Below are 15,312 nucleotides of genomic sequence, written 5' to 3' on the forward strand. Positions count from 1 at the left end.
ACAATTAAATAGTTAAGATTGACTTTCTAGCATATTCATATATACGATCAATGTCAAATGCAAACAAAATCAGATTTAAATGTTCTGTTTAGGATGTAAATGACCATCTTCCCCTTAAAAAACGACATTTCTGCTTGTTTAAATCCTGATTGTACCTTTCAGAGCAGATTTTCAGCAGCCGATTCTGGAGTAGCGTTAGCGGCAGTACAGGGACGATCGTCTGTAGCAGTTCTGTGTTAGATCATTTAGCATGTGGTGTCTAAACTTAACTTTCTGTGAACAGCTGTGTTTCTCTGTGTTTATCTTCTACAGTAGCGGTCTTGTGTAACGTGTCGGACCCCCGTCACAGCTGCATGCACTTTTATTTTTCTCTAAATCTGAGACTTAAATGGGGTGAAAGGTCGAAAGGGAAGGGGCGGTCTCTCGGAGCACTACGTTACAGCGGGAAAGCCAGTGAGGAACTACACCTCCCATGATGCTTTACAGAGTGGCGAGTTACTTTTTGTCATCACAGTGGGAAATGTACCTCTCCAGGCTCCGCCCACAAATTTGTTTTTACATAGATACAGTTGTGAAGTTGGACAAGCTTTACGGAGCTCTGGTACAAAATCCCATAAAACCTAGCTTATATCACAATACCTACATTCAGAGTCGGTTATTCATTCAGCCTAATGAGAAACTGTAGAACAGACTCAGTTTATATCACAATACCTACATTTAGAGTCAGTTATTCATTCAGCCTAATGAGAAACTGTAGAACAGACTCAGTTTATATCACAATACCTACATTTAGAGTTGGTTATTCATTCAGCCTAATGAGAAACTGTAGAACAGACTCAGTTTATATCACAATACCTACATTTAGAGTCGGTTATTCATTCAGACTAATGAGAAACTGTAGAACAGACTCAGTTTATATCACAATACCTACATTTAGAGTCGGTTATTCATTCAGCCTAATGAGAAACTGTAGAACAGACTCAGTTTATATCACAATACCTACATCTAGAGTTGGTTATTCATTCAGCCTAATGAGAAACTGTAGAACAGACTCAGTTTATATCACAATACCTACGTTTAGAGCTGATTACGTCAAATGGGATTTCTACCAACAGTAGCTCCGAAAGGACACATTTTGTGGGTGGGGCCTGGACGGGTCAGTTGCGGAGCAGGCCGGGGTTTACTGACCCTGAAATACGAAACATATCAGCACTGAGCGCCATTTCAGGGTCCTCATGCTAATAACTAGAGATTTATATTTATATGGAAAAACAAGCAACAATGAAAGGCTGCCTTTATAAATGCCTGAAATTTTTGTACATAGAAAAACAACTTATTTTTAATGCAGCATTCTCACTTTTTTGTTTTGATCTAATGTTTTATCATATCAGGATTAATTAATTTATTCAGTTCATGTTTTATATCCATCTCATGGTCTGTAGTGGTACGTTTTGTGCCTGTGTGAATCACAGAGCATTCAGAATAAACTCCGTCATGCTGAACAAAACTGTGTGGGTTTTTTCATCTACAGTTTCTGCATTTTCCTTCTGTTCTACTTTTAAGTCCACTTTATATGGTTTATTTGTCAAAAACAGTCATAACTCATTTTTATATGACCATTCTCCAACTTTATTCTTCATTAATGGGTCAATGAAAAATAAAGTTTTCAAAATGACAAATTTTGAAAATCTTATTAAAATATATATATATATATATATATATATATATATATATATATATGTGTCTTAGTAGTATATATATTTGCATTTATATCTCTGTATATTTTAAATATAGTGAGTGTTATCAAATCTTTAATTGCCTGTTTCAGTTATTAGACTGTGCTGGTCTGATTGCTCCATCTGAATGACTGGTTGAGCCGCCTGACTTTTCAGACTAATTTCAAATTAAATAGGCATCTGCTTAGACACCCATAGACACCTTTGTCCTTCACCTTTAGTTTACTGCAGTGCATCTAAATTTCTCAGTCTTCACATTTCCTAGCCAGCTTCTCAAATTGCATCACTGTTGGTCTGTGAACACGGTTCCTTTTGGATGGGAAATGGCACAAACATTCTCCTCACATCAAACAAAATGGGAGCCAGTAGTCTAGAAAATCAGTATCTTTTAACTAATGATCTTATAATGAATCAATTACACCAAATCATGAATGCAAAGGTTTAATAAAGACATCAGAAGGTACGGCAAGTTTGTTTATAACAAGTTTTTAAAATAAAAGCACAGTTCAAAGTGCTTTACATAAATAAAAGCAAAATAAAGAGGGAATAAAAAATGTAAAATGAATTAAAAAGAGGTGCGAAGTCTAAACAGAAAGTGTGAAAGACAAATGAGATGAACTCAAACTTCTTTTAAAGATAAAATGACAAATTAGTAGCAGATCTGAGATCTTCCGGCAGCTGGTTCCAGCCTCGAGCAGCAGGCGAGCTGGTTTAGTGCAGCCAAAAGAATGTTTATGTTTCATTGGTTTGGCTGAAACTGTTTCTACTGTATGTTGAAGATTAACATCCTGCATTGCTCGTTGAATCAGTGTGTTATCGCAGAATTTAAAATCAATCATGGACGGCTGATATTGCAGATATTATTGCCGTTACTCTGTAATTTAACCGGCGCTGTCCTATCAGGTTTTATTTGGCCCTTTGTGTGAAGACGGGCCACTTTAGGTCAGTTTTGGGCAGAATTCTGTTGGACTGATATCAGTTTCAGCCCGTAAACCTGATGTGGTTCAGGTCACGTTGAGCCAGATTAAAGCTTTAATTTGGATCCGTTAGGACACCCAGGTTTCTGACTTGGTCTTTAGTCTTTGGAGCTCTGAAGTGCTCACTGACTTTCAGTCTTTCCTCCTCACTGCCAAATAATATTACTCCTGTCTTTATTTAGCTGGAGAAAATGTTGACAGATCATTTAATTCGGTTGAAGATTTATTTCTAGAGCACTTTTTACAACGAGCGTCACAAAGAAGCTTTAGAGAAAATCCAGGTCTGAGCCCCAAATGAGCAAGCAGAGAGCGACAGTGGCAAGGAAAAACTCCCTAAGAGCAAGAGGAAGAAACCTTGAGAGGAACCAAGACTCAAAAGGAGAACCCATCCTCCTCTGGTCGACTCCGGATTTGCTCTGAGCACCGACACACAGTGTCTATGGGACCACAGTCATTTGGTGAGAGAGTGAACCTGGGTGGCATCAGGATAACTATGATGAGTGATTTTGTTTTCTGGCAGGATTCAGCCTAACGGGAGCATCGAGAGAGGTTATGATGATGATGATGGAGCAGATAAACAAAGAGGGAATGAGGCAGCTTGTTTCCTAAAGTAGGAGATCATCCTGGTGAAGATGGAAGTTCTCCAAGGCTTCTTCTTTTTGGGAGTCGCACTGTTGGATCCACCTGCAGAAAGAAAATCTCACGTTCAGTGTTTGCAAACCCAACAACTGAAATGGCTGTTTTATTAAATATGTAATGCCTGCTTTTAAAGTTATATTGACATTCATCTCAACCTTTTTGCACATCATTAAATTTAAACTACATACAAACTTAACAGTGTAAACTTACTCATATCAGCAGTGCAGCGACTCTGCAAACGGCCCTGATCTGAAGATCCAGCATTATTGTCCTTTTTTGATCTCTGTGATGTGAAACATTGAACATATTATCAACCTCATAATCATGGAAGTCTTACCACATTTCAGTGTATTAATACTAATAATGAATATAAGTAAGTTATTACTATATTGTTACTGGAATAAAACAGCACAAGATTAAAACTACTTAAAAATTACTTTACCTTTTTGAAGATGTTGATTTTTGGCATCTTCAGATGGAAGAAGATGCTCTTTCGCTTCTTCATGTTTACATTTTTCGCCCCCTCTGTTTCAGGACATGCAGTTCGAGCTTCTGGATCTAGATGCTTCCGTAAAGCAGTAACCAGGGCCTCATCAAATGTAGAGTCTTGAGAATTCAAGATCTTGTGCAGGGGACCTTTCTCACCAAACCTTTGAAGGAGCTCAGCAAACGTACCACTTAGAACTCCATCCAGCTTTGCAGGACCAGATGATGTAGAGAAATCTAGGAGAATTCTCTCAATTAGTTCTTTAGGATCGTTGGAGCTCGTTACTTTTCTCAGGTCAGATGAAGATGCTGCCAACTGCGCCAGAACCCGAAGAACCAGCAGAGTCACCAGGCTTGCATGATCCTCTCTGTCGGACTTAAGCAAAACTTTGCTTGCTAACAGCACGTCATCAGTGATCTGGCTGGAGACTAAGGGACAGGAACCAGACTGAACTGATAGAGGACAGTACAAGTCTTTAGGATCTGCGTTCTTAATTGCCCTGACGATGGACACCGCCAGAGATCCCGTCAACAGCTGACTCTGGGCTCTTACACCCTCAATCAGCTCTCTTTCAGAACGACTTCTCTGAAGAAGTTCTGCATATACGGCATCAATGATGGAGTGGTGAAGCTCTTTGAGAGCATGTTCTCCATCTTCTACTGAGACCGCAGTGAAAAGGGCCAGAATTCCCTTGACAGTGTCGGTCACATTTTGGACCTGGACATCATCAATCAAGAGGGGATATCCATGGACCCCAGTGGAGGACATCTCCTGGACTTTGTGTAATATTACACATATGCAGTGATGGAGAGCAGCCACGGAAATGGTTGGAGGAGACGGATTCAGTTTTTCAGAGCTGCGTAAATCAGTGTCAGGTGTTTCTTCAGCCTTTGAAACCACAGCATCCTCCTCATGATCAGATGGTGCTGACATTTTGTCCATTACGTTCTTCACAATCACTTTGGAGAACAGATCTATCGTGTCAGCATACACCTCAGATGGGGGTCTCAAGATCTCAAAACTCTCAGGCGTGACTCTGAAGGGCATCACCAGACTTGGAATATCTTCAGTGGAGTCAGAAGCTGTTCGAGGGGTGATGCAGGACATGAGCAAACGTTTCGCTGACTCATGTGCAAATTCGTCGAGAAGTTCTATAGCGAAGTATTGATGAAGATCAGGGTTCAAGATGTTCAGGTAGCGCAATCTGTCCGTCAGGCTGAGCTGGACCATTTCAGCGAGATCCTGAGTGGCTGTGGTCGAAAACAGGTCATCCACTCTTTTGGTCGCTGCAGACAACTCCTTAAGAGAGATCTGACCTGAGCCCTGTAAACCCAGGGAGGTCATCATGGTGTCTACTAAAGTGGAGATCGAAACCCTCTCTCTGCTTTTGGGTCCTTCTTGTTTGTCTGTAATCCTCACTGATGATCTTAGAAGGTGTGATTTCTTACCCTCACCCTTAGATGACACAGAAGGAGTAGGGGTCCCAGGAAGTGAAACCGTGTGTTCAGGTGACACGAGGTGACAAGATCTGTCTGGATCTAAGGGACGTTTGTCCACGGACCTAATCAGATTACATGTCAGCTGCGGTTTCTCTGAACTGTGTTCATCCGTTGACAAAGCAAGTTGGCCTTTGATGGCCAGAAGCATTGGGTCAACAGTTTTCCCCACATCGATCTCTGGAGCTGATTTCTGCTGATATGTTGCAGAAAAGTCCCTGAGCTGGCTCATCGTACTGCGGTAAATAGTATTCGCACTGGACCAGAGATTCTCCTCAGACACATCAGAACCTGATTTCTTCCCATCCAAATGTTCAGACTGTGTCTCTTTTGATCCTTCAGATGACGTACTAGAATGCAGTCGTTCCCGGATTCCATCAGTAACCGAATCGACGAGAGCCAATGTCGTGGCCGAGCATTTAGACAGAGTTGGTTCAACGTTTTGAGACACGCTGGAATGTGTCTGGCTGGTGTCAGCTCTCAGTGAATGGAGCGAACTTGCTGTGAAGCTCTGTGAAGACTTCAGTAAGATTTCACTCACCTTCTGAGTTGCCCTGGTTCGAGTGTCCTCACTCTGGATCTTCTGGAAGCTTTGAAGGACAGACGGTATCTGAAAATCCAGAGGAACGACAGGTATGGAATCTCCAATGTGTGAAGCTGAGACCTCCTGCATGTAAGCCAGTATACGGTCTACAAGCAGCTCAGCTGTCACAGAAGTGTCAGAGGAACATTGTCTAAGTTCTGACTGGCCGTTCTCCGATACCTCAGACTTTGTAAACAACTCCATCTGGGATAACAGCTCGTCCACAAAGATTTGTGCATACGGGGACGCGTTCCTCAGAGTCTGTCCAGGAATGGAAGTTTCAACTTTGTTCATGTCCGCTGTCGCACCAGGCACGGGTTTCTCTTGGTTCTCCATCTTGAGAGTCATACTGGACAATTTCACAAGGCTGGGAATTCTAAGAATACTCCGGGTCCTTTTAAGTGCTTTACCAGCCAAGCTATCACTTTCACTAGAGGCTGAATCAGAGCTGATATTGTCACTGATTGATGAGCTCTGAGACGACGTTTTCATGTCATCCAGCTCTGACAGAAGACAATCAACCAAATCCCTAACAGTGACAGACATCTTGGGAGAAACAGACAGATCTGTCTCGCTTCCCCTCCTCAGTTTTTCAGCTTGATAGATGGAGTAGATCTCAAGTGTGGCCTCATTAGCGCATTGCTTAAGTTGCTCCTGTTCTTCAGACGTCAGTTCGTTGAGTTTCTCTGTGCTGGGTTCAACGGGCAGTGAGGAATGAAGGAGCTCAGCTGACCCATGTGTGGATTCCAGGAGCTCAATCTTTTCCGTCACGTCGCTAAGAAGCTCGAGCATCTGAGAATCCTCCTTTTCATCCAGAGAGTCACAGATGGTCTTCACGAGGGCTTTCGCAACATCTTTGGTGACCGATTGCAAGGACTGGCGTGAGGATCCTCGGCTTGCAAGGAAAAGCGACCTAGGATCCACATCGAAAACTTCTCTAAGCTTCGGAACGATGGTTTTCTGTGAAATCGTGGACACAATCTTCTCAACGTTCCTGATCATGTGGGCGATTTCGTCCATTGTGAGCTACAATCAAAAAAACATTGACAGGTCTTAGTCATCACTAGTATTGTTTTACAGGGTTCATCTGCTTTAATTTCACATTAATGATATTGAAATAAATATATAAATTAAATATTTTGAATTTACAAAACTCACCTCAACACTCATTCCACGCTGCATCACTTGTAATTGCCTGAAAGATTAAAAAAATGCAGAAAAGCCATTTTAGTGCTAATGTAACAGAGACGGTGACTGTTGTGCCAAAATGATCATAAAGGTCAACAAATTCATCATTGATGAGTTCTGCATACTGAACCACCCCTTTTCTTAGAGAAGCGTTGTGTCTGTTATCTTGTTTAATCACACTTTATTGGCTACCAGCTGCTACAGATTCAGGATTAACCAATCAGGATTCAGCGTTGTTACTGTGATATTAATAATTTGAAAGCTAGCCCATCAGCACCCCGGCCGTAATGGAACATCAGCCATAATAGCCTCCATACAGGTATTTTATTGTATATACATAGTAATGACACTGATATGATGATGATAGCTGCATCTATATTGTATAATGTGTATATATTTGTATATTTTTATACATGATATGTATAAATATTTTATATTTAGAGTATTTATATGTAGAGTAAATCCTGGCTGGACCACTCACGTCTGAGTACATACCGATCAGTCAGGCTCTGCAGGAAACAGGAGATGTCCAAAGACAACGCCGAGTCATCAGGTTCCGAGAGAGAACCCGCTGCTGAGTTACGAAGCTCTTCTCCCGCCATGTTAGACTGTCCTGAGAGTTTAAAACACAAAACGCCAGAAATCAGAGAAAGAAACACAGCTAAGCCTACCAGACCACAGCGTCACACAGCGTTACCGCCTTCATCCCACAGCAGCCTTTTGTTCTGATACGACACAGAAGCTCATGCGTTTTTCTCCTGCTGACAAAGTAATGTCCTCCACAAGGGGGCGCTATTAGCAATGTGTGCGGTACAGCACTTCAGCAATTACTTCATTATTAATGCATTACTGTGTGAACAATCCTGCATAATAACATCAACTACAAATAAATAAACAAAATTACTGCAAAAATCCTGTTTGTGCAACAGTCAGTGTAGCTACTGACACACATCATAGAAATTCATACAGACAGACATTTAGCAGCAACAAAGGTTCTGAGACTGATAGAGGAACCCTTTTATCTTTAGAACCATCTTTAACAGTTCACCATGAAGTTCACCATCATGGAGATTATATATGTTAATAATAAAAATACAAGGCCTAATAATGATAATAATAATAATAATTATAATATGAACAACAATAATAATAATAATAACAATGATATCAACAACAGCAACAACAACAATAATAATAATAATAATAATAATAATATGGATTATATGAGAAAGAATATGAAAACCAGCATAATAAACTGTGACATAATTAGAATTTACACCCATAAACACTCCATTATAATTCTTCATCTCAATTATAATCATTTACTCTGGTTCTTTTTCTCTATTCTGGTTCTTTTTCTCTATTCTGGTTCTTTTTTCCTCTTTTTCGTTGTTGTTTGTTTTGATTTTATTATCTTCCATCCTTCTTTCTGTAAATATGATTAAAACTGTACTCACGTTTTATCTGATTGTGTTGGTTCCACGCTGTTCTACATGAAAATGATGTTCAGGTTCTAGAGAAACATCGCACATCCGTTCATTACACGCTCAACTAACAGACTGAGCGCGAGGCTTGAAATTGAATCTATTTATAGGGGAGGCCCCTTTATGACGTCACAGGCGTCGCTCGGTATCCATGGCAACCAGGCCTAACGTATCCTTGTATGTATAAAAAAAAACACACTTTTAATGTAATAAATGGAACCAGACTTTTTTACAAGTCTTTTAGGTAATTTCTTTTAGTCCATTCATCATGACTTTTGGATCGATGTTTGTTGATGTTTATTAGTGTTTGTTAGTGATCATTGGTGTTTATTGGGGTTTATTAAGTTGGCTTGAAAAAACCAACTTACTGTTCTTCGTAATCTTATTATTATTATTATTATCCATCCATCATCTAAACTGCTTATCCTTCTGGGTCACGGTGGGGTGCTGGAGCCTATCCCAGCTGTCATTGGGCAGAAGGCAGGATACACCCTGGACAGGTCGCCAGTCCATCGCAGGGCAGACAGACAAACATACACATTCACACCTAGGGGCAATTTTAGCACGTCCAACTGGCCTGACTGCATGTTTTTGGACTGTGGGAGGAAACCGGAGTATCCGGAGGAAACCCACGCAGACACGGGGAGAACATGCAAACTCCGCACAGAAACGACCCTGGTCGCCCGGCTGGGAATCGAACCCAGGCCCTTCTTGCTGTGAGGCAACAGCGCTACCCACTGCGCCACCGTGCCGCCCTATTATTATTCGTATGCGGGAATAGTGCCCTTGAATAGTGACCGATCCGATGTACGGTTTCCGGAAAATTAACGTTCAAAGCCGATTTTTTTCCCATAGGGAATGAATGGGCGGACTGTTGGCAGCATGCCAAACATGATGTCACAATGGCCACCTCTCTCACACACACATACAAACTCACGCACGGAGCGCTTAGTCTCACATGCTCTCAGCCTAATGCTCAGCAGTGTCAGCACACATAATGATTTGTTAAGGTGGAACTGCTTTTAAGGTGGAATTGCACTTAGCTAGCACTGAATTTAAGGTGGAACTTCAATTAGCATAACAATAAATTTAAGGTGGAACTTCAATTAGCATAACAATAAATTTAAGGTAGAACTTCAATGAACATAACACTAAATTAAAGATGTCAGAATTTAGGGTGGAATTTCAATTAACATAGCATTAAATTTAAGGTGGAACTGCTATTAACGTAATCACTAAATTTAAGGTGGAACTTCAAATAAACTAGCACAAAATTCAAGATGGCACAGAATTTAAGGTGGAATTTCAATTAACATAGCATTAACTTTAAGGTGGAACCGTTATTAACTTAATACTAAATTTAAGATGGCACAGAATTTAAGGTGGAACTTCAAATAACATAGCACTAAATTTACGATGGCACAGAATTTAAGGTGGAATTTCAGTTAACATAGCATTCAATTTAAGGTGGAACTGCTACTAGCATATCACTAAATTTAAGGTGGAACAGGAATTAAGGTGGAGCTTAAATTAACATAGCACTAAATTTAAGATGGCACAGAATTTAAGGTGGAACTACAGTTAACATAGCAGTAAATTTAAAGTGGAACTGCTATTAACATATCACTAAATTTAAGATGGAACAGAATTTAAGGCGGAATTTCAATTAACATAGCAAACAATTTAAGGTAGACCTGCTAATATCACTAAATTTAAGGTGGAACAGAAATTAACGTAGAACTTTAATTAACATTGTACTAAAATTAAGGTGGCATACAATAGCACTAAATTTAACATGGCACAGAATTTAAGGTGGAACTTCAATTAAAATAGCATTAATTTTAAGGTGGAACTTCTATTAAGGCAGCACTGAGTTTACACTGATACTGAAATTAAGGTGGAACTGCATTTATGTTAGCACTGAACTTAAGGTGGAATTTTAATGAACATAGCAATAAAATTGAGGTGGCACAGAATTTAAGGTGGAATTTCTTTTAAGGTGGCACCGAATTTAAAATGGAACTTTCACATATGTTGGCTTAGCGCTGCCAGTCATGGCTGAGATCTGGGCCTCTTGACCAAAACTGTGTCCGAACCTGCACGCTACTCACTATATAGTGCACATTTTTGGGGCTTCACCATTTTGTAGTGGTGCCTGAAAACAGAAGATCCAGTGCACTCAAACTATCCCACAGTGCACCACAATAAGTAGCGAACAGCTGATATATCCAAGCAGATAGGGGTTACCCATAATGCACTGCGTTGTTTGCCACTTTCAGTGTCAGGATGCGCTGTAAACATTAAAGTGTAAAAGAAAGTGTACACAATAATAATAATAATAATAATAATAATGATAATGATAATGATAAAATTGATAGTACTAGTCTTTATTTATGTAACACTTTTCAATTTAATTACAGAATCTTAACACAGGAAGGTCAATAAAACACTGGAATGATAATGGTGTAAATTAAACAACAGCACAAATACAATCACAGCCTCCATATGAGCCCACCCTGTGGAATAAACCAATGACATCAGGAAGACTTATTTATTGATGTTTGTAGCTGTAGTGAATAGGTGGGGCCTATCAGTTAAAATCATCTGCTCATATTACAGTACAAAAACTGAAGAGTCACTGATATATTTACTGTTAAAGAGCCCACACGCTACATTTGACGTGTTTTAGGCCCACATATCACATTTGTGTGGATTTACGACCACCTTAAAACCTCTTTTCATCCCTTACAATTAAACAGGCTCTTCTGGTGACTGTGCCTTTAAAATGTATATATGCAAATGAGCTCTGTTCTGACTGGCTGCTCTGTACTGTGGCTCATTCAAAAGCACAGGCTGAAATACTCATAATTTCAGTGTGAGTGGGCGGGGCTAAGCTGCTGTAGGCTGAATACATGAGCCTATGTAAATTAGCTGGTTCTTGTGACATCACAAAAACAGTGACCTCAAAACAGGCTGATTTTGCAGTTTAGTTTCCATATAAGGCCTGTATGGGGTGAACAGTATGTGAATGAAGACTTTTAAACTGTTTATGTACGACTTCGTATTTCAAAACAAGTGAAGAAAACTCGGATTTCCACGATATGGGCCCTTTAACCCTGGTAGCCAACTTGGTCTTTGTTGCCTTGGTAACAGAGAACATTCTGGCTGGTAACGCGGCTTGTAACTCATAAACTCGGCTAACAAGGAAGTTACCCGAGTTGACCACAAGCCTTTACGACTCTCCCCCATTTCCATACCAGTTTTAAGGAGCCCTCGTCCACTTAGCCTCGTCATTTCCCCTTGGGGGACTCCCCAGCGCCCCCTTAAGGGCTGCTCCCTTACTTTATTAGCTTAAATGAAGGGTGTCGAAGGGGCAAGAGATCAAGCGAACACCTGCATCGACTCCGCCAGCAGTACTTGCCCAGAAATAATTGCGAGCTGACGCGTTTTCCTTTTCAAACCCCATAATAATGGCGGACAAATCTGTTTATAAGCCAAAACTACTTTAAAAGGCTTAACATTTCAAAACCACAACCATCAATTTGCTAAAAACTGCTTCATCTGTAATAAACTGCTCATACAACTTCATTACTTCCTCTGCTAGCCACTCATCAGCCATAGATGATATACAGATATACAGTCACTGCTGGACTGCATTCAGCACCATTACAGAGTATCAGTTTAAGAAAGATACTGTGCAACATTACACTATTCCAAAAATGCTGCACTCAGAACGTGGGATAGGATTATATAATGGAGGGAACGCAGTGATCCACACTCATGTCTGTGTGGTGTTTGTGTAGATATGACCGTGTGGTTAATGAGGCACAGAGAACCTGTTGATGTGATTGTTTTTCCTCTGGTTTTATATTAAGCTCATTTCATTTAATAGTCTATTCAGGATCTTAACTTTATTTAGAAGTTATTCATTAATTTATACAAAGCCATCTTTTTATTCAGCTTCTTGTTCTAATGTTCCCCTGGTGCAGCAGTCACCTTCTGTTGCCTGAAGCCGCACCATTTAAGGTAGAACGGGAAAACTGAAACAAGAAGCTGGCAAATAGGAAGCCAACTTCAGCCTCGTCCTTCTTACTGTGTTTTGGGGTGTTTATTTCCTTTTTTATGTGCATTAATATTAGAAGTGATTCGCACATTGATGGATTTGCTGATGTGTCTGATTGTGTTTCTTGCACTAACCTCAGTTTTTAATATCAGGTGCAGACTGAATACTTTCCTGCTGCTCTGGATAACCAGCACAATCAGTTATTAAAGTAATAAAAGCTGCTGAGAGCAGATCCGTGCAGCCTAGATTAATCTGTGTCTGAGGATTATAATGAAACAAATTAAGTGAAAATCGGTTGAGTAATAAGGAAGTTGTGGCCTATTTATTCCTGGGACTCATCGTCTCTCAATACACTGTGTATTTGTTTACAAGCGGATCTTGACCGCTACAACATGGCGGACGCCCAGACGTATCGCCTCAGACAAGGTGACATCTAGGTATGTATGTCTATGGTTGTTAGCATGCTAAATGCTAAACGGCTAACGAGAACAAAATGAAAGGCGCTACAGCGCAGCGCTACTCCGAGTTTATATCCAGACAAAGCATTTACTCACACACGTTATGCACGTTAGGCTCAAACTTGTTAAAAAAATGGACGTGTATTGCAGATGTAACGCACATCCAAGTGGTGAGTTGAAGTGGACGAGGGCCAGTTAGAAGAGAACTGAAACTGAAGAGAGTACGGAGTCGGAGGTGAATAGTGCGTTTTGAAACTTTTAAACTGTTTACGTGTCACTTCACACTGCTGTATTTCAAAACAAGTGAAGAAATTTTGGTTTTTGGTGGTATGGGCCCTTTAACTCTGGTAGCAAACTTGTGTTGCCATGGTAACGGTCTTGCAATCTGCCACCTCGGCTAACAAGTTCCCCGAGTTGACCGCTAGTGTTTACGTCTCTGTCCCGGATTCAGGAGGAGTGTCCTTGTCCTTCAGAAACCACCCGGTTGGTTCCACAGCATTCCACAGTGCCCAGCAGGCGTTCTAGGACCCTCGGCCTGTTTGCTGGAGCTCTGATTGGAGATGAGGGGTGTTGGGGAACACGATCAGATCATCAGCTCTGCTCTCAGGGGTCTCTCTCTCTCTCTCTCTCTCTCTCTCTCTCTCACTCTTTCTTTTTCCCTCTCATTCCACCTCCCTCATAACGCCCTGGAAGGACCGCCTGCTGTCGGGGCCAAGAGGTCAGAGGTCACCCATACTGCAGGTCACAGGTTGGTGTCGGTGAACATAGTGTGTTCTTTCCTCACTGTGCTGAAGCCTTTAATGGTGTCCACAAACTCCTCGTCAAACTGAGAGAGAGAGAGAGAGAGAGAGGAGAGAGGGAGGGAGAGAGAGAGGGAGAGAGGGGAGTGAGGGAGAGAGAGAGAGGGAGGAGAGAGGGAGAGAGAGAGAGAGGGAGGGAGAGAGGGATGAGAGATGTAGGGAGAGAAGGGAGAGAGAGAGGGAGGAGCGAGGGGGGGAGAGAGAGAGATAGAGAGAGGGAGAGAGAGAGAGAGAGAGAGAGGAGCGAGGGGGGGAGAGAGAGAGATAGAGAGAGGGAGAGAGAGAGAGAGAGAGAGAGAGAGAGGAGTGAGGGAGAGAGAGAGAGGGAGGGAGAGAGGGAGGGAGAGAGGGAAGAGAGATGGAGGAGAGAGAGAGAGAGAGAGAGGGAGGGAGAGAGGGAAGAGAGATGGAGGGAGAAAGGGGAGAGAGAGAGAGGGAGGAGAGAGGGAGAGAGAGAGAGAGAGAGAGAGAGAGGGAGGGAGGGAGAGAGAGAGAGAGGGAGAGAGAGGGAGAGAGAGAGAGAGATTCCATTCCTTAAAGCGATTGTTTGGTGAAAAAAGCAAATTTACACCAGTTGAACTGTCCCTTTAAAGGGGAACTCCACAGATTTTTAAAAAAATTCTGCACATTTAAATGGTAAAGATATGAACAGAGTCAGAACTGTTCACAGTGGTGGTGATAGGAACCAGACGTCCACCTCTAAAAGCTCCCTCACAGAAAGTTCCTACATGAAATGGTTATGAATTCACTGCCTGATGACTGAGACACTGTTTTATGATCATTTTGAGAAGATTTTGGCCTTAAACTTTGCAAATTCTTCTGCCTAAAAAAGAAGTTCTGGTAGCTTAGATTAGTTTTCCACACTGATTTTCAGACACAAAATCAAAATGGGATCTAGCTGCTCACCATGTGGCCATGAGGGACAGGGATGCAGGCTCGGTTCCTGCCCTAAAATGCAGGGGCGTGGCTAAAATATGGCCCCGCCTACATACTGAAAGTCTGTGTTTCCTTAATGAAAACACAGGACAGCAATTTTTTAATATAAAGATTAAACATATGATGAATCTAAATCTTTGAAAGGAATCAAAGGGATTTTTATAATAACCACTTGTCTTTGGAGAACATAACGGTTGTAAATATCTAAGATCTTCATTGTTTGTTTGAGTAGTTTTCCTGAGGGAGCTCAGTTTGGACTGATTTGTTAGAAGGATCCATATAAACCTGTCCGTCAGACTGAATGTGATCGGACGCTGGAGGCTCTACTGATGATGAGGCTAACGCAGTGAATCTGACTCATCAGTGAAGCAGCTGCTCGTTCCCGCTGACTGTGTTTGCTCTCACCATGCCGCTGTCGTGGGCTCTGAAGTGGGGGTCCCACACCCCCTCGTCCTCCCCCTCCCC

The sequence above is a fragment of the Colossoma macropomum genome, unplaced genomic scaffold (genome assembly GCF_904425465.1).
Source record: "Colossoma macropomum unplaced genomic scaffold, Colossoma_macropomum, whole genome shotgun sequence".
In the NCBI taxonomy this organism is placed as follows: Eukaryota; Metazoa; Chordata; class Actinopteri; order Characiformes; family Serrasalmidae; genus Colossoma; species Colossoma macropomum.